This window comes from Lasioglossum baleicum, chromosome 7 (genome assembly GCF_051020765.1).
Source record: "Lasioglossum baleicum chromosome 7, iyLasBale1, whole genome shotgun sequence".
Lineage (NCBI taxonomy): Eukaryota > Metazoa > Arthropoda > Insecta > Hymenoptera > Halictidae > Lasioglossum > Lasioglossum baleicum.
The window spans coordinates 4290026-4311734 of record NC_134935.1 but is presented as its reverse complement, the minus strand read 5'-3'; the positions used below and the strand labels follow the sequence as shown (position 1 = coordinate 4311734).

Here is a 21709-nt window from a genome sequence, read left to right as displayed (position 1 = left end):
GTTACGTCCCGGAGTCTGACTTTCGCGAAACTATCGTTCCGCGACCCATTCCCCTTACTGGACGCTCTCAAATGCGATACAACCTTTTGTCCGACGTCTGATTGGGAACCACGACTTTCGCGAACATGCGTATTCTACTTAACGCTTACAGTAGATACGCCCAAAGCGGCGGACGAGAGCAGAGATAACTGTGACGGCGCGAATCTTCGCAGGGAAATATTTAGCGACTTATCGGCAGTTGAGTATGGCGATCGATGAATACAGGCAGGCTTCGTTTATGCGAACTGCTTTTGTTGCTCGTTGACGGCTGCAGTCGAATCAGGCTGGATCGTCGTAGGGAGGACGATGATCCTCACTCGTCCTGGGAAGATCACGTCGTCGGTGATCCTCGGTTGACGGGAGATACCCCGCTGTTGTCCTCCGTCTCGCGTTCGTTGACGTGCACGAGCTTTCGTAATTGAATAGGAGAGTATTGCAAGCGCGAGGATGTAGGGAGAAGAACTAAGCGAGACTCACTTATTAAATTAATAACTGGGAATATATTTGTAACGTATGAAATGAAATTATAATGAACTAGAAGCGCGTGATATAGCAGGACCGCTCAAAGGCGGATGAGAGCGAGGACTCGTCGGAGTCCGGACCGGGACATCCAGGAGGCGACGAGCCTCGCTGGAGTCTTGAACGAACGTGACAGACTGGCTGTCCGAATTGAACTGAATTAACTGAAGTCTTTTTAGGATCGTGAGGTCGAATACATAGGTGTCTTATCTTCTACCGGATGTCTCGTTAGACATAACGCTACGGATGTTATGAGAAGCGCGCGATTAATGATTACGGTGAATGCTACGTGGTACTGCTACGGGGAATACATTAAGATATGATTATTATACAAGGGTTAAGATAAGAATGGGTATATGGTTTGAGGTGAGAATCGGATCTGATGAACGGAGCGAAGTATGACTACTTATAACTAATGAATATTCTTAATAATTACGGTTACAATATCCTACTCTTATTAACTATGCTTATAACCTATGGCAACACGTCAGCAGACGTGACACTTAGTACAAGAGATATACTCTAAATACAGACAAATACTCAAACAAGTCTCACTAATTTCGTCGTTTTCGAATGTCATGGACATTTAGGAAGCAATATACATTCAATAAACATCGATTTGGGCAAGTTACTTTTTACCAAATGAACAGCTAGATCGAGCGCGTGGACCAGTGTGCGCCATGCCGTAGTCGAATATTTTCATCTGACTATTAAAGAACATCTGGCTTTCATTAAGGAACGAATATCCTTCGTGCCGTTCTCATTGGTCGAAGTGTTACGGGCGCGTTTGCGATGCGTGGAATGGAAAAATAGTAGCAAAACAGAGTTTATTGTCCGCCGGGAGCGAGGCTGGCGGGCCAAAGAAGCTGGTATAAGACAGTACATCAGGTTTACGAGGCGTGGATTCTCGCGGCTGGGTCCGCGACGACGTCGTTTGGACCGGCTTAAATCGGCCAGCAACAATCCCCGCTTTCGAGATATCGTTCCTTGGTCCTCGATAGCGGATGACCTACGCCAACGGTGGCCTTTAATATCGCGGGATGCGAGCCGAGTAGGGCACGATGAATAGGCCGACTGCTTCTCTCGAGGCGTTTTCTCGTTAAGAAGCTGCAGAGCCACGCGGCGAGTTGACTCTCTGTTAAGCGAAGGATACTCTCCGACATTTCTCTTTTTGCACACCACGGCGAGAACAAAAATGACAGGGGCAGAAGGTGCTCCGTGTCGCGCCCTTCATCCTCCCACGCCCGTTTCTCTCTCTTCCTCTGCATCTCGTCTTCTTCGCTCGCCCTTCACCTCCGACGAGACGCGAACCCATTAGTCATTTTTGCGATTGCTGGGACAGCTAGCTGCGATATGGCCGGCACCGCACAGCTGGTCTTCTTATTTAGAGCGCATAAAAGACTACGTAGCCGTTCGATAATTCGGAAATGTCGTAAAATGGAAGGACCGGTGTCCAGTAGAACGAGCGTACGTGTGGCCAAACACACCGAACAGACGTTTTATCAATTCAATCTTACTTTCGTTTGAAACATGTTTCCAATATTGACGGGCGTGCTACTAGGGAGGAAAATGGGAAGCAGAGATGCATGAAAATATTTGCAGCTGCTAGGTCTCTATGCAGATACATATTTGCATGCATGATTTATGCTAGCTGGAATCAAAGGAAAATTCGTTTACACCGTCGCGAGTTTCGTTAGATTGTAAATACATATAATAAGAAACTCGTTAAATGTATTACCCCCTCACCTGTTCTAAAAAGGGAATTTCTTGGTTTACGTCGGATGTTTACGTCGGATGTTTCTGTCTCTCTCTTTTTCTTACACTTTCGTCGTCTTGAATCCTCCATCGTATTCTTGCTTCGTCGCTGTTCCCCATTATCGCTCGCCCTACAGCTGCTCCTGTCGAAACTCGGACCCATTAGTTATTTTTGCGATTGCCACGGAGAAAGGTCCTTTGGGAACATGTTGCGGCGCGCCAGGTGCTGACGGCTTATGGACGTTTCCTGAAGGACATTCTTCTCCCAGCTAATTTATCGATCCTCGCCGACGAACAATGCGGCTCCACCGCCGTCGCCGAGGCCTGACAATATTGTATAAGGCTTCTACTCCATTTTATATATCATTTCGAGCGTTTTCCCTTTCCTTTTGTCCGTCTCGCGCACGCGAAATTGCTGTTTCGCGTAGTCGGGTCCTAATGGAAATGTTTTTTGCTCCCTTTTGTCGGTACTGAATCGAAATAATTTTCTGTGGAGTGCGTACGTTCTTCGGCACGGTTGATGAAATAAACGAAGTTACCGAACGGAAATTGGTTTTCGATTTTTTCCGGAGATTTTCGCTAATTGAAACTCGACTTTTGGATTTATCGGAAGAGACCTTGCTTCAGGTGCTTCAATACTTTTTAATCGGTTTTATAACAGACAACAGTCCTATGAAATATGCCGAATGAAATTCATGCAGCAACTATTTTTGCGGATCGTGGGTTAAAAAAGTTTATCGAGTACTTGTAGTTAGGAAAGAAGCAAGGTGCGGTGGAATAAAACACATTACAAAATCGTTACGCTGTTCGGAAGACGGATACCGGAAATCCGATTCGCGGAGGAGATTCTCAGCGAAAATATAGCCGGTTGAAACAGAGCTGAACCAGAATTTGGTGAAAGCGCAACAGGATAACGGGGAGTCTGTTTTATTTCAGATTTGTATATGTGATTTTTATTCGCGTTATACCGGCGCGGCGCCCATGTTTGTCCGGTCTACGTACTCGGTCTGATTTTTCGTAGACTCGCTTTTAGAAGATTCTTCACATAAAGGAAGGGAATTCATAACGGCCTTATCCCCCTTAAACTTCGTGTACTACAGCGTGTCCGATTGTTTGCAGACCTATTCTATTGTCTTGCTTCATTCTCTTCCCTCCAATGTTTATCCTATCCTGGAATGCGCGCCGTGTTGTAATCAGCTGTAGACCGTACACCCTGTATACAATAACCAAAGTTATTCAGAATTAATGTGCGGAATTAATGTCAAGGTCAGTGGGATCGATGAGGAGGTGCCTAATCTCTATAATTACTTATCATCGATGCTTGTATAATCTACACGACCAGACTCATATAACATGCATTTCTCATGATTTATGCAGTCGTGGTACAAGTTCAATAGACATACTCGTTAACAGTGATATGTATCGACACCAACCAGCATCGTTATATGGCATTAAATAGGTGTTGATATAACAGGTAAATTGGTATTAGTAAAATCCGTTTGGGAATGTCTCGCGAAGCGTCGACGCGATGCGATTAGAATTCTAAGTGTTGGTATTTGCAATTGTAATTAATGCATACCGAATGATCATCGAATCGACGCGTGCCGGTAAATTAGCTATTTATCCCTAATACCCCTCTAAGTAGGAATGTATCTTATAGCGCGTGGAGTGCCTCGGTTAACGCCGAATACCTAAATACCTTTCTTATTGTCAATACATTTACCGTCGCACTGTGGTCTAAAAGTCAGTTCTAGCGCGAATGAATTAAAAATACCAACTAACGTAAATGTTGGAAAACTTTATTTTATTAAATAAGATGACTTTATTTATTCAATGCAAATAAAGTTACACAGTGGATTAAACAGTGATCGTAATGTGAATGGAAAAAGATATAAACTGTATTGAGAGAGAGAGAGAGAGAGAGAGAGAGAGAGAGAGAGAGAATTTTGTTTTTCTGCGTTAGTCGAATTGCTACAAATTATAACCTGAAAATATCGAGTTCTTTCTTGAAGTGTGCACAAATTGTGTTAGTATCTTGTTATATATGACATTATCAGTATGGCTGTAACTGGAAATGGTAGGTTTACGTTTCCTTCACACACTTTATGATATATTTTATGAATTGATACTTTTTAAAAAAAATTATTAGAATGTCGTAAGTTTTACAAAATATGCACGCATTTGCACGCGTTGCGAAGTATTTAATTTGAAAGCTTACTTCGTCTCCATAAACGGCAAAGAGAAAACGCGTTCCCCCGCAATCCCATTATCATTTTATTTTAATATTTTAGTAAACGTATCTACGATCATCCGTTTAGAGTTGTTCGAAGAATGGTTCAAATTGAAGAATTTGAAACGAAAGGATTGCGTTAGTGGATTACTAGAGGCTATTTTTACCGGAAGGAATGTGAGCGGACACAATATTGAAGGAATTTTGGAGAACTTTATCAAAAATATTGAGAAAGTATTCTCCTTTAATGAGATTGACATTCACGAACTTGTACCCGCAAGAGTTGGAAGGCCATTAAAAAATTTTAATGAATGTGGTATCAGATTAATAATTATTATATTAATAAACAAGAAGTAAGTATTGTAAATTATGTTTTATTTACTTTACTCAAATATTTAAAAGTAATTTTTACACAAAATGACGATTTTTTCCTCGCACAATAATTAATTCGCACTAGAACTGACTTCTAGACCACTGCGCGTCGTTTTAAATGAAACTATTTTTACTACATGCTAGTTTAGTTCTCCCAAATCCGAAAACTGCACGGAAATGCACGAAACTTTATTTTTTGACAGTTCAAATACAGAATAGCTCCGTTAAACAATTCAAACATTGTGAATTGATATTTTATACGGGTCCTGCACACGTGTACTTTCAATTGGGCCGAGAATTTACCGTTATCACTCTCTCTCTCTCTCTCTCTCTCTCTCTCTCTCTCTCTCTCTCCCCCTCTCTCTAACCGAGTGTTTCCGTCTCTACTGCGCGCGAGCTTTCGCTCCCTGCCGGCGGTGGTTTTTGTCCCCGCGACTTTTGTCTCCGGCAGAGTAATCTTTAAAGTAGGGTTTAACCTTCCGCGGTCGGTTTGAATGGAGTCGAGTTGTTAACTGGAAAACGAAGCCTCGGCCGACCTCTCCAGCCGATTACAATTAAGTCGCGGGCGCCTCTGAGAACGGATTAAAGATTCACGCCGGATCTCGTTCCGATAAGGTATTCGCCTAAACTTGGTGTGCCGTTGCCTTGCAGAAATTCATGTTACAGGATGTTGAGATTGTAGCCGCGTGGTCGGGTTCGCCGTGCACTTCGGGACGGAAGTACCACGCTTGTTATTAATCACGATCCGGCGGTATAGCGGGGCTGACCAAGTTTTAGTGGAACAATCGATATCCTGCGCAGCGAAGTCGTGATTGCTGGAGATTGGATCTCGTTCATTTACAGATTGATCTTTGCGTAAGCAACCGGTTAACCGGGCACGTGTCGCTTGCCGATCAGCTGACGAGTTTGGACAGCGCAAGCTGCAAATCGAATCCCCCATTTTCTATTAGACACCCTTTGCTTTCAGCTGGCCTTTGACTACAGTGTTCGTGACATCACGATTTTTACTCGACCTTCGTACGCTCCTCAGAAATAGACATATGTATTTTCGCTTTACAGCAGCGGTTTCCAACCTTTATGCTACTATGCCTCCCTAAAAAAACATATATCAGTTGCCTCATCTACTTGAATGGTGAATTTCGAAGTACGCAGCCGAGAAACTAATTGATCGCAAATATCTGCAGATATATCATCGATTCTTCTTCCGACTGTATTATCAGAAAGCGGAATTTGTCGTAACTGTTTTGCATACGATTCGCCGAACAGAAACAGTGAGCGTTTGTAAAGGCGTCATTTTTAAAATCTTCAGCTCCGGATAATTTTTAATAGGGCTTAAATGAATGTATAAAAATAAACATTACTTCACTGAATTTGTACTGTTACGTTACGATACGAAGTTTATTTATTTGTAAATATTATGGTATGAACATTAATTTTCTATTAAAAATTTTGGCGCCTCCCCGATTGGAAACCGCTGCTTTACAGTTTAAATCAGGGGTCAGCAAACTATGGCCCACGGGCCAAACCGGCCCGCCGCCTGTTTTTAATCAGGCCCCCAAGAATAATGAGCACGAAAAAAATAAATCAAATTACGTAAAATAAAAAACATTATGTAAAAATATCACTTCCTAATAGAGAAATTTTGAACCTGTTTTTTTCGTTGCTGTATGAGTAGAATTACCTACCCATGTCAATATTTTCGAGCTTGCTACCTGGCCCCCTAGCCTAATAATTTTACATTCTGGCCCTTTCCAAAAGAAGTTTGCCGACCTCTGGTTTAAATCATCCAGAATAATAAGGGACTGTCTCAAAGGTTGAGACACCCTTTGTTTCCTAGCTATAAAGTTTCATTCGATGAGAATATTTTGAATGGTGTTCTTTTCGGTGTCGTTTCTTTTTCGATCGCATGATCCAGTCTTTGCGGAGCATCCGTCCGCAGGTGAAACAGAAACCTCTCTCAGCCTCGTCGGTGCTTCCGATAAAAAAACGGAATTCTCGTAGCCCGGCCGGTGACATCCGTTTATTTATCCGTCCGCTCGTTGCGCATTGTTTTACCGTCATCGGCAGATACCCGGCCGCGTAATCAGTACGACGAACCCGGTACAACCAGACAATGGCCTCGTACACCCGGGATTCCCCTGTCCTCGTCAAACTTCCTTCTTTTTTTCTTCATCTTGTTCCCGGTTTTCGCGGAAGAACGGCGACGATCCGCCGGGACTGGACCTCGTTCGCGCGACGTTCCCATTTAATCATCGAAATTGGAGCTTCTCGAAAGGCCTGTGGTGTCCCTCTTCGTCCCTTCGCGGCCGGGAAAAAATATCGAGGACTCCTCTCATCTAGCGGCGAGATTGCTCTCGGAGATTTTTACTCTTCCCTTTTTACGAGCGACACCACTAGTTGACGCCGCAGGTGTAGAAAACGAAGACAACCTTATTGGCTCTCCGAATATCCGACGAACAGCCTATCTCCGCGAATTTCGGCGATCATGTCCGGACGTTGGGGACTTCCACTGCAAGGACCAATGCGATAACATATATTCTCCGATGCCTGCGCGTGCCCGTTAGCTTCAGAATGTTCGCCGGGAACTAACTTGAGCATCCAGCGGAACTGCTTCGTCGCCACACTGGGGTAAATCACCCGAAAACTCGGAAAAAAGTCGATTTCAAAATTTCGCGTAAGTCGTACAATTTTTGTTGTCCGACTTAGTTAATCGGTATTTTCACAATATTTAGAAAAGAAATCATATACAGTAGGAATTCCGATAATCCGGACTCTTTTGGCCAGAACTAATTGCTTAAATTCTGCAAAATCGTTAATTGATAGCTTCAGAGTTTCTATTAGATTTGGACGAGACAATGTCCTTATCGGCGCCGCGCCGCGCCGCACCAGCGTGAAATCGCCTTGACTGATTTCTCGTTTAAATTGAGTTTGCCTATAATGCCGTCGATCGAAGGTTTTTCTTATCGAGAGTGACACTCTCGAGGATCGCTGGAATTTCTGAATCTAAAATACATTTAAGATGGAGAGTACGTGCGCCGAATACGTGTCGCTGATTCTGGAACGATGCGCCCTTGCCTCCGAGAAAAACGGGACAGTGTTTTGTTAATGTCTTCCTAATTGAACGCGATAAGTACCGGGCTCGGTTCGATTTGACCTGGAAAAAGTTCGCTCCCAGAGAATGTTGTTATCGCAAAAGTTTTATTCGAAAGAACCATAATGACTATTTCAATCTCGAAATGGAACGAAAGTTTGGTACGTTGCTCGACTGTGCTCACAACACCCTGTTCCCGTTTGCTGAATTTTTGCTGGTTTCAAGAAAGACGCGTCCGTAGACAATTCTCTTAATCTCAACTGACAAATGGAATGTTTCACATTCGACACGGACGTTCCAGCGAGTAAAATTGATGACAAGCCACGCGGAACGTCGTAGTTCAAATGATAATTCTGGCGGTCAGAGATATTCCGGCATCTATGACACAGTGTTATGGTTGGAAAAGTGAAATTGTTGTATGCGATTCTAGTTCGATGGCCGGTGACTGTGGCTGCTTTGATCTTTTGATGACAAAAGTATAACCGCTGCGACTGCATCGGCGAACAGCGGCGTTAGTCGAACCGGGTTTCGAGCGAATACTTGTTGGCCCGAAAACGATGTTCGTGAGAGATCCGTGCTGGCAATTTCCATGTAACTCGGTTATTTGTTCGAACGCGGCTCAAATTGTGTGGAAACACGTCCAACAATGGATTGATATGCAAGCTACGAATATCAAACGTAAATGTATCGACGAGGTATCAAACTAGTCTCAGTTTCATCCCCGGCGACGACGTCCCCGAGAGGCATATCTGCTTTATGGGTTCCCGGAACGATTTCCGGGAATACGCACCGTTCGCGTTCGTTTTATAGGGAATTAAAATGTGCGTTTTATCACTGCGTCTACCGTCTGCAGTGATTTTACGATCCCGCATCACTGGGCACGCTCTCCGAAAATTGAATACGTCGAGTTCAAAGTTCCGCCAGGTTCGTGTGCTTTGGTACATGCGCAAAGTAGAATTGGTTGATCATGGTCAGACGCGTCAGACGATTCCTATGCAATAGCACGTGTATTCGCTGCAATTTCGAACTCCATTCTCTCGAAAACGAAGCGTCAAATAAAAAAATGTTATTCCTTTTTTAACTTTCCAATTTATAGGGAAGTTATTGTAATGACCCCGAAAATCGAAAATCGATTTTATTTGATTGGATAATTGTTTATAAATCTTTCAGTCGGAACAAAATCCGATGAGAAACTGCACGTGAACGTAGCTGGAGGTTGATTCTATGTTATCCAATTGTAAATGTTCACAAATTAACTCTGGTTAATTAGTTATTAACAATTGTTGCGCGGGCTGATTGTGTGCGACAAGGTCAGACATACATAACATACCACTTCTCCAAAATTGGTTAATAACTAACAATTTAAGCATCAAACCTGCATAAAACTGAAATGGGAATGTAGCCAAGGCTTCATTTTACATTCTGCAATCTTAAAAGTACACCAATGAAGTCTTTAAAGTTAGTAAATTAATTATGAAAATGTTATTTGTCAAACTATTCGACCGCGTCACTTCCGCGTTACACTAGAAAATTGTAGCCCCCTCAGCAAAGAAGTTTCACTTCAAAAACATTAATAGCTGTAGGTTCTACTAGCCATGCATACCACTACTAACGACTTATCTTTCGACTTATTTTTACATGTAGTATCACCCCCTGCTCGGTTGTACCACCCGTCCGGCCACACCCTGTATATGCGAGGTAGGTCGCGGCCGCGACAGAGAGAATACATATAAGAATTGCGAGTGAGAGTTACTTCAGTGAGAGTAGAGAGTAAGAGCACGTTCGAATCAACCCAGGAAACCGGGCTTGCGATTGTATTTGTACCGTTAAGGGGGCCGTCTCCTAGCAAACGACGGTCGCGCGTGAACTCACACACCGCTAGAGTACACTCACACACCGCTAGACCACGTATACATACGCGAGGATTGCAAGGGGGTTCGGGCATAGACCTCTGATTTCTCGATAATGCAAAGACGGGACTTTTTAGTAGTCAAAATCGCCAGATGAAAGATCAATCTACTGTGCTGTTTGCCTCAAAAGTCGTTCTTTTACGTTTCCGAGCAATGGTTTTGCAATATTTGGCTGCATGTTTGTGCATGTTGCCCGTCGCATGTTGCCCGTCAGATGGCGTTGCAGTCACGCCGGCGTACTAGCCTGTACTAGCCTCTCCGACGGGCAACATGCAGCCAAATATTGCAAAACCATTGCTCGGAAACGTAAAAGAACGACTTTTGAGGCAAACAGCGCAGTAGATTGATCTTTCATCTGGCGATTTTGACTATTAAAAAGTCCCGTCTTTGCATTATCGAGAAATCGGAGGTCTATGCCTGGACCCTTGCAATCCTCGCGTACGTATACGTGGTCTAGCGGTGTGTGAGTACACGCGCGACCGTCGTTTGCTAGGAGACGGCCCCCTTAATAATTAAAATCAAGTCTTTGCATTCATCAATCGACTTTTCGACGGCTCCAGTGTTATTAATCCTACAGTAGTATAATTCAACGACAGATCGGAAGTTCTTTTATGACATTGTCTTTATTTGTTCATTGAAGAAATAACAAATTCCAAACATTCCACCGAAGAAAGTGTTGAAACATCGCCTGTCGTTCTTCCGAATAGCCGGTAATTCACTGTCATTTAACTTTCTCCAAACTTTTTCTCCACCCTTCTCGCGAGAGAATTAGGGAGAAAGAGAGGGAGACGATGTCAGCGAAGGAATTTAAACGAAAACACGGGGGATTTCGTCGGCGTCGACGCGAAAAGTTGATATTTAATCGAGGCTGAATGTCGTTATACATGGAAATGCTTTCCACGAATAGCGTGAACCGCGGGGTTTTACCGAAACCATAAATCGTTTCGGCTTTCGGCGAAAAGTCGATATCGTTGGATAACTTGAGGCACTTCCGTGTGGCCGGTCAATGGAGAATAAACTTTCTCGGTGCGTTGGGGGAAACGGTGGCACCGAGAAGAGTATCGCTGGAAGGGGACTTCAGCATTGTTTTTCATCGCGTCTTCGGAAGCCTCTATTATCGGTAGAGGACACGTGAATCCCGCGCTATTATCCGGCTCGTAGAGAGACCTTTAATGAACAGAGCGCCAAAGGAAATTTTACAATAGAGGCTTACGCGCCGAAGATTTCCTTATGCACCCGACAAATTCAACCGTTCGAGAATAGGTCCATTGTGAGGGCTTCTCCAATATTTTATCCTGGTGAGTGATTTTCATAGACGGTAATCTCCTTGCATAAATAAATGGATGATTAAACTGGGAATTTTGGTAACCAGTCCGAAAACAAGCGAGCTGAGGATGAAAAAAAAGGGCACAGAGAGAACCATGTGCGTTTCCGGACCGCAGACCTATAAACCTAATTAGGAAAACGGTTGGAGCACAAGGGGGTGTTAGGGGATTTCGTATCGCTCGAGGCGAGCAATCAGACGTACGAAATAATTTTGCAGGCCACGTAGACCATTAACAGAGCCACCGGGGGCTGGAGTCTTCTGCTGCCGGGGTGTAATTAAGGCCTTGCGGCCGTTCAACGAGTTAAATCTCCGAAAAGGAATAACTGGATAGCGGAGAGAAAGAGAAAGAGAGAGAGAGAGAGAGAGAGAAGAGGCTCTCCTCGGTCGTCTTTAGAATTTTCAGCTCTCGGCAAGGCGTGGATCCGTCCACGTCCTCCAACGTCGATCGTTACCAGCTGCTATTAACCTCTCTCTCCTCCAGGCTCTGACTCCGAAAGGATACTTCCGCCCGGATAATCCTTCCACCAGGGGCATTCCGGGAAAGAAGCGTAACACGCACGACGCTCGTTATAACATCCGCCCAGGGACACTTTCGCGACGCGCCAAGAAATCGTCTTACGAGAAGCTACGCGACGGAATGGAAAGACTTCGCGGAGAAAAGGTGCTTTGAGGACATTTCAAGGACTGACTGACAACTAGACAGTATTCGCTGCGTCGCACGAGAACGTACCACGGGACCCGAATCTGTCCCGATTTGGCCGGTCGAGTTTTTGAAAAAGTGAGGCTAACATTTCTGTCTCCGAAAAATTTAAATTATAATTTAAATACGAAGAAACGTTTAGTAATGTGAAAATTATTTTGAATACTGGTGTGACCGTTTTTACTTTAATTTTGAAGATAGAGACATAACAGAGGAAAACCGATAGAGAGAAAGCGAGATGTAGAAAGAGGAGGGAAAAGAAGAGAAAGGAGGGAGTGACAGCGCGAGGGTGGAAGAGGATCCTATGAGCGAAGCTCGAAGTCGGAATTATACAGTGCGGTTGTTACACGGCCAGCCATGCGGAGAGATTCAAGTGTCACGTGTCGCCTTTGCGCTTCTTGCGCGACGGATTGTGAAACCGCTGTCTAGCACGAGACCGACCGAGCTCCAAAGTCGTTTGCATCCGCTACAGTGAAAATAGTTGCCATTTCGTGATTACCCGAACGAGAAAAAGAAAGTGATAGGGCACGGTGAACGTTCTTTTACGGTCGCCGTCGAACCTCGTACACGCCAGCCGGCCAACCGACAACTGAACGTAAATTCGTGCGTTTTTTCGATGCTCATACTTGTACATTTAAGACACGCTCTTAAAATATTTTACGCCGGCAGTATCGCTCGGAGATTTATAGCGCGATATCCGGTTCTTTTCCAATTTTTTTTTTCTTTTTATTCAATGCAATTTGAATCTCTAGGTAGAGATTATTTTGCAATACATTGTGATACTTTTTATAATACAATACAAATTATAAATAAACGTAGGTCAATACTCAAGCAGTTGTGAAGATGTACCGTTCTCTTAAACCTTTAAATCACAGGCCTTTGAAAACGAGTAACTTATTTTGCATATTTCCACCGTATGTCTGGAGAATAGAACATTGCATGCAAGCGGTAGGAAAAGATGCAGTTTCTGTAATTGCCTGATAAACTTCAACCTCTGTTCATCAAACGTGGGACACTGCCATAACACATGGTCAATATCCTGAGTTTCATAGCCGCACTGACATTTTGGATCATTTATGAAAGCAATTCGAGAGAGAGAACTGGCAAGATTGTAGTGTCCTGATCTACATCTGTTTACCGTTGTAATAATCTCACGTTGGAGATTTGTGCGACTTTACTACGGTTTTGGCTTTCGGTTGTGGAAGTGTGTGAAGTAGTTTACACCTTTGAATAAACCTTCTGTCCCTATGGTATTATATGTATTTTGTGTTGCCACTGATTTAGCCGATTCCCTTAGATCCGTGAAGGGAATTTTGATGGAGAATGCAGCTATCGCGTTAGCCGCCGATTTCGCTAATGCGTCTGCACTCTCGTTGCCCAGAATCCCCATGTGAGCCGGTACCCAGTAGAATTTAATTTTACTGTCGTTTGTGGTCTCGGAGGTGAATTTGAAAACATTTTTTCTTATTTCGAGGATATAGGGATTCGTTTTTGTGTTTATAATAGGTTGTTGGAGAGTAGTAGAGCGCTGAGAGAATCCGTAAAAATGAGAAAATTCTGATTGGGATGATTCAAAGCTATTTTTACAGCGTCGTTATATAATTTAATTTTTGAGCCGTCACCAAATGGGAGGCGGCTGTCTGATAATTGGGGCCGATATTGGATATTGGGGTAAAACAGAAATCAAATTTATAAAAGGATGAATGAATAGTGAACGGTGAATGAATAGTGAAATGATAAATGAACAACTAAACACTTATGCTGTAAGAATTGCTGCAAATAAACACATTTTACAACAAGGCAATGTCGCAGTCCACGCGGCGAAAGCGGTCAGGAAATACTTTTCTTCAAAAATTATTCGTGTTTTGGAGTGGTCAGCAAGATCTCCAACCTCAATATTATTGAAAATTGTTGAGGACATCTTGTCAGAGCTGTGTACGGAAATAGCAGACAATTTCAAAATATTAACGATTTAAAATAGTACATTTTGACGAATGGAAGGATATTAGCCAAAACAATATTAAAAAATTGTATAAATATTTACCAAACTGAATGATTAAAGTCGTTAGCTGTAAAGGAGGTGCTACAAAATATTGAGCATTGATTTTTATCGATTAATTCTGTTATATTTCAAGTTTTTCATTAAGTGTGCTATCATTCTGTACCTCTATATTTCGTTAATAATTCTACTTTATTCAATAAAAATAGATAAGTTAATGAAGCTTTGTTTCATTTCATTCATATATGTTGAGAAAGACACACTAAAAATATGTGTATAAAAAAAATTGAATTTCTAATGCTTAATAAACAGAAATTACATTAATTTCAAAGTGTGCTATCTTTTCGTCCCGGAGTGTAGATTCTGCAGTGAAAATTGACGCGTTTTTGGTTAGACTTTTTACAACAGTCATGTCTAAGTCATTACAGAACGGAAACTGAATTTTTGGACTTACTACCGTCAGTGTACAGAGCATAGGATTTTTCTTCTTTAATTAGATTTCCAATTAATACGTTGGGATTTTCTACATATGTAAGAAACGAACCAAATTCTGTGTTGATATAATTATTGCTAATGAAAGAATAATATTCTTGAACATCATTATTGTGGTTATTAGCGGAGTAAATATGATTGATCGAATTCTTGGTGTCTCTTATGCATTAATATAGAAGCCGGTTATTATTTTTACGCTTGATATACTTGTTATCAATAATTTTTCGGAGCCGTGAAATGGTTGCATAGATTACCGAGTATTGATTCGAATGAACCTTATTGAGGTAATTCATACATAAGAATCGGGATCGTTCTTGTACGAGTTGTAGTTTGGATTCCGATAGCAGAATATTGGTAGGTGTGCTGATTCTATACGCAAGAGCGAGTCTTATTGCCGCGAATTGAATTTTCTCTAGCTTTTCTATTTGATTTAGTTGTGTGGGAAAATATACAAAGCTGCCATAGTCCAATATTGATCGAACAAAACTTTTGTAAAGTATAATTAAGGTTTCTGGATCTGATCCCCACCACGTACCTCGAAGAAATTTGATTATGTTCATAGCTGTTGTGCATTTCTTTTGTATATGATCAATTTGATTTTTAAATGACACTTTGTAGTAGAATATTATACCCAAGAAGCGCACAAATTCGCTTGATTTAATTGTAGTATTCTTGACTTTTATTTCTGTTTGTCCTAGGTGCTTTTCCGATTTTGATAGTTCTTCGGATACACGATACAGTGAATGTTTAGTATTGTTAAACAATTTTTTCCAGATAAGTCTGCATAGAATCCGAACATAAAAACCGCGGTGCCCTATACATATTGTATATTGAGAGAACCTCGGAACTCACCTGGAAGGTGATTAAATTAACCACGTGGAAAAATGGTATCGACATCTCAGTTCGCACTAGACAGACCGGGGGTGGGTGAAAATCCTTGGACCGATATCGCGTTTCTTCTCGCCCCACTCTACACAGGCTTGGTTTGACGAATGGGCCGCAATGGAATAGAATGTAAAAACGGAAACTCGTGACTCGACAAATTTCCGGCTTCCATTCCCGCGGCGAGAGTAACGATGTGCAACATAGTCACGGCCGAATGAGCAGCTTTATTTTCACTGTTCGTCAAATCGTGAAACCATATACGCAACAATGCCATTTCCGGCTTGCGGCGATACGTCTTTCGCCTCGCGGTGCACCGTGTAAAAAATCCCGGGCGAAACAATACACCCGATTTTTTCGAGAAACAACTTGTAATGGTCCGCGGCGCCCTGCTTTTCTGCGTGGAGAAAATTCGTAGAAAAACATTCTGTCCCCGGACTGTTTTCAGCGACTAAAATATTTGTTGAGAGCGGTGGTAGATCGCCATCTTGAAACCTGCAGACTCTGACGAACCAAATGAAAATGGTAAAAATGTACATCACTTAAACATCATTTAAACATATTTAGATGCGTGGATGTTTATCAGAAAAATGTCTAACGAATTTTCATTTATAATTCCTTGAAAATATGTGTGGGATTGTTTCTGTAAGAATTAAATAAATGCCAGGTTTTTATTCCATTATCATAACGATGTGATTTTTGGGAAATAACGAACCGAGAGCACACTATACATTTATGCAATCAATTGTGTTTAATTTTCATCCGTTATGACGAAACCCATGAATAACGTACAAGCGCATTGTTAATTAGCAGGACTTCATTATTATTCTTTTTATCGCATTCAATTCATTATCAGAAATTAATGTTTGCTTTATTCCGACATGTCCCTGGTCTGCTGTTTACCGTACCGACTTTTTAGGAACGCGCATTCCAAAAATATTTACTCTTCCGAGAAATTCATCAAAATATTGAAGTTATTTTATTTTATTCCGTTTCCAAAAATGTTCACCTGGCTGAAGAATCTATTTTATACGTAAGCTGTTTAAGACCGTTGTTTTAAGACATTATGACCAATCAAACCATTTTTTTTTGTATGCAATTCGTTTATTTTACTGTTGTCTATTCGACATTGTAAGATCGAAATCACACTTCAGAGGCTTGTTTGTAATCCAAATGCCAGAGGAGGCGGTCATACTCCTGTCAACCTCTCTAACCGCTTTCGAACCTAGAATTTCACGCTCGTCACTCAAACGACGACACGGATATACCTCTCCGCTGTCGGCGATTCCGTTCTCCGTGTGCAACGATTTGCACAATCGTGCACGTCACTGTCATTTGCATTCCCATAGTCTCTCGCGCTACGAAGTCAAGGTTCAAGCACGAAAAATAGTGGAAATCGCTGCGACGAACGAACACATTTTATTGTATATCTTCGCGTGGAATCAGCCATTACGCGGTGTTGTCTCACCAGTTACACGACACCCTGTATATTTTCATTTATTTTCCGAACTTCGAGGTTCGCCCCGGAGCAATCCCAGCCCCGTAATGGCAAAATTACACGGCAAACAACGCGAAACTCAACCGTACCGACGGCGAATTCATTTCTCGTCTCGGAACTTTCATCGGGCACCGTCTATTTTCTCCATTATGATCCCAAGAGTGGATAATTCGCGCGAGGCAGCTTCGCGAATCGACGGATTTACAGGTCCATTAAACTCGAATCGAAAATTCTCGCGGACATCTCGCCACTCGTTCCTCGCTAATACGTCGCTAATGTTCCTCGAACCGGAAGCTTCGAGAATCTCATTGGTTCTATGAAATTTTTATTTGCCGCCGGCAAGACCGATTATTCTCTCTAGAACGTTCACAGATTTTTGTGACGTACTGACTCCGAAAAAACTGGTGATCACACACACCGTGAAAGTATATTTTTATCAGTTTCACTATAAAATTGTAAAAAATTCTTTTGAGCAGTATCAGCCGTGCAGTTTTCAAAAGCTGCCGGCTTCGGAGCGTTAAGAAATTCATAGGATCCGTGAAATTTTGATTCGCAACAAGAAATCCAGGGGAGGTGTGCGAGAAGAATAGCTTATCGATTTAATATTCGCATTTAGAAATCACGTACGAAGTCTGAGAGCGTGCTTCCTGGAGGCTGCTTCGAGTTAGTATTACAAGTATCGAGAACTCGCGACGGGGAAGCTCGATTAAATATTTCGATGGATCCGTGGGTAACGCGGTGGGTCTTTCCCGTTGATCGAGTAATAATTTGCAGGTGTAGGCACAAAGGCCTATTCATGCGGGACAACCATTCCCCTCGATTCCCGCCGATACCATGTCGGAAATATTCCCATAAAATTTTTAATAAACGTTTACCGCGCGATACCGTTTTTATGGAACCGATATCCTCCGTGGTCTCTCTCTCGTCGGCCAAGAAGAATATACACATAGTACATAGAAATGATGTCTTCGACATGGAATTTAAGTTCTCGCTGAAAACCGTTTTATTGTGTACACATAACCAGATGGAAATATGCGACTGTGAAATGGACTTTCGATATACAAAACACCATTTAAAGGTTGTAAAAAGATATTGAAAATACACGTTTTAAATTTAAATTTAGTGCTCGAATACTTTTCGGGTCCACGGGGCATCTAGTGGAATATTGTTCCCGAGTCTGTGGTGGCAAATAATAATGTGAGCATCGCCGTTTCTACGAGTTCCAGCAGATTGCGTTTTCAACGGCACGAACGCCGCTCATTAAAATACAAACGGTGCCCTTAAAATGAATTTAATTTGCCGGGTTTAACGGCACTCCCTTTTATCCGTATAAATCGCGCGGAAATACCGGAGAATTAGAATTAAAACCACGGCGCGAACGATACCTTCCTGTTAACACAGCAAACCTGCGGTTTGTTTTTGCACGTTTTATCGTTCTGTCCTCTATGCACATATGTAGATCAAGCCGCAAATTCGAAAACATTCTCTCCCGAAGCAATCGTTCAACTCGTTTACTACGGGTCTCGGTGTGTCGTTGAACGCTTCTCGCAAATCATTTCGAATTTAATAGACTGATCATTTGCTTTGATACGCAATAACGCAATTTAAATTATTTGCCGGAATAAGTAGCGCAGTTATTATTTTATTCGAAAAGAAAATAAAAAGCGAATTATTTGTAATGCCAGGCAGAAAATATTCGATCGAAATCGAGAATATGAATGTTGAGAGAATCGTTTGCTCGTTTATTAATAACGAGACACGGTATCGGACATACGTTAAATAAATAAACGTTCAGTAAAGTGGTAAATGTTCTCGTGCTATTTCCAAATATAAAATAATGCACTCTCCACTGTTATCTGATAATGCGGATGTTCATGCAATTTGCGAGCATCGATGCTTCCTGCAAAAATAAAATTTCATTGCAACGAACGAAAGCTAGACTTTCACTTAGAAATTCCCCGATATAAAATCGTCAAGTTATAAGTGGCTCTAGTAATTTGATGATCCGCTGCGCGTACACGGTGCAGGGAATTATGGGTCGTCGCGTCGGTGATATAGATTCTGTTGTGGCACAGCTGACTGTTAGAGGAAAGAAACGGAAATCTGTGCTCGTGGCGTGGCACGATCTTCAGCTAATACATCGAAACACGACGGTAAATCCTCGCGGATAAAATTGTTCGACTGGCAAAGTCGAGGCCAGTGCAACGCGGCCGTGAAGCCGGACAATTTTCCTCTCTTTTCCGTGGTAGACGAGAAATATTCGCGGGCAATTGCCGTTCGCCGCGTGGAAATGCAATTCCATTTTCGCGGACGGTGTTTCAAAAGCGAACACACGGCTGCCGCCCGCCCGCCCGCTCGACCGACGACCTTAATATACCGCCATTCTTGTCGCGCGTAAGCCTCCGCCTTCTTGCGAGCGCCTTCAAGAAATTTGCCGAGTGCACATAGTATGTACACGCTTCGAGGGATCGATCGTGTTCTTGTTGCGAGCAGTTCCCCGTGTGTCGTTCTCCGACTCGCGATATATTCCCCCTCTAGCAATTTAGCTCTCCGTCGAAAAAATTCCCATCGCGAATTTAACTCGTCGTTAGACGCGCCGAAGAATCCACCCGCCATCGGACGTCTCCAACGATTTTGTAATTACTTTATTATTTTACCGTGAGAAATTTATTTCATTGTTTTCAGAACGTCTTGGTGTGTCACCTTCAATAACGCTAAAAATGTCTTAATATACGCCCACAGTAAAGCCAACAAGTGTAACTTTCCTCCTCACAACAAAAACGTCGAAAAAATTCGGTTTTTATTGTTTTTGACAATGATGCAGCAGAATAAAAAATCTGAAAAAATTGACGACACTGCCTGTTATAGTACTTTATCAGGGAACCAAACAGTAAAAAAAAATATATAAAAAAACTTTTTAAAAACCACGCTTATATTAAATTGCATTAAAAAGGAGAAAATAATTTTTTTAACTATAATTTTTAAACTATATTGACGCAATCTTCGTAGGCGCTCCACGCTTTTTTATTTATTGTCGCTAATGTGTACAAAAATTATTTTCTCCTTTTTAGTGCAATTTAATATAAGCGTGGTTTTTAAAAAGTTTTTTATATATTTTTTTATTTTCTACTTTTTAGTCTTTACATATCTTGTAATCGATTTTAATTACCACTTCAACCAGTAAATTGAACTATCTTTTGTAAAAGGAAAAATATTGTGTGATGGCGGCTGCAAATCGAAGTTTCCATTCTGTAGGATCAATCGTTCAGGAGCTATTGCAGTGTTTTTGACAGGTAAGGGCGCCGCCATATTGGTTTGTAGTGATGACCGCGAGCCGCTTACCGAGCAGAATTGCCGGTCCTTGTCGCCCACCACCCCGACCTGATCCTAACCAACTCAGTAAGTAAACTGAGGCAGTGCTTCGATTAGGGATACCTTTTCTCGCGCTTGCGCGAGAAAACAGTAACGCGTCCACTATTGGGTTGCAAAGCGGCCAGAGCCCTGAGGCAGCTATATTGGCGGGAATGTACCGAAATAATCTTACCGGACAAAAAGACTCCAGGACGTGTCCTACGAGTTACAAAATATACAAAAATGCACTTGTTATACATTCATTTTTCAGAATCAAATCGTATACATTTTTTTAAATTCTGCGTGGTGCTCAAGGAACCCCATTTTATCGAGAAGGTTACGTTACTGAGGCTGACATCGCCGCGCGTGCGCGAGAAAAGGTATCCCCAATCGAAGCACTGAACTGAGGTCCTACGCCTACGATGCGAAGTGGGCCAGTGCAGTGGGAACACGTAGTGGAGTAGGTAAGCGCTTGCGCGCGGAGTGGGGATCGCTGCCCGCGATGACGTACTACCGAGCGACGCGCGGGGAGGTGTAATGGTTAAATTTTTAATAGTTTATATCTCCTAAACGCATAGTTTTTTTAAAAATTTGTTTTTTAATATTGCATTGTCACCCAGTTCTGAGCTATGTTTAAAGTTTCAAGTCTCTAGCTTATCGGGAAGTGGTTTAAAATTCGATTACAAGATTTGACGCATACAACAACGACAACGACAACTCGGCAAGTTAATATAAGCGTGGTAAAATAGCATGTTTTCATATTTTTCCAATTTTTTTGAGGTTTTTCATTTTTTACGACCACAGTTTGCAACAAGAAAATCTGAAAAAACTCTCAAAAATGCGCCTTAGGATCCGAAATGTGTCACATTTTTTTCAGAATTTTAGAACACATTTGTAAAATCTATTTTACCCTGTAACTACCCTCATGGGTAAGCTAGAGGGCTGAAATTTTACTCAGAGGGGTTTTTCTTGGTCAGCTTTCGAATGGTTCAATAGCCATTGAAAAAGCTGTAAGGGCAGTTTTGATCGTCTTAATCGGCTCAATTATATATATAAATTTCTACGGAGCTTTTCAAGGTCACTACAACGTCAAGCATTTTTTCGTATCGCCTATGTAGAATTTTTGAGCAATGGAAGTTTGACTAAATTTAGTAGGCAACAGCCATCACCAGAAGAGATCAGAGGCACCTGGATAATCCTACCTACCTACCGAGATTTACGGTCCATTCAGAACGAACGTTGTCGTGTTGTGGATTTCCGCGGGGTCTCGCGTGGCCGCATTTTTATCGGGCGCGTGTTAAACCGCGCGAACGCTAATCGAACTCTCGACTTCCGACAAATGCAAATGTTTTTTTTTCTTCGACACGGGTGACCGGCGCGGCGCGGCGGCATGGCATCGTTGTTAACCGAGATTAATCGGAAGCCGAGGGTATTACAGGCGACGACACACGATAAAACCGCGGCGCGAATACAAATTAAACGACGCTCGCGCTATTTATGCTCGCATTAAATCAGTTTTATTTCCCGCAGCTATACGTGTATCA

General features: G+C 42.3%; 1 protein-coding gene across 2 annotated transcripts in view; it reads left to right on the top strand.

Moving 5' to 3' along the window:
- The window catches only part of LOC143210539 (uncharacterized), a 127332-nt gene that overhangs the window by 11670 nt on the left and 93953 nt on the right, over positions 1–21709 (top strand). The window lies entirely within an intron of this gene.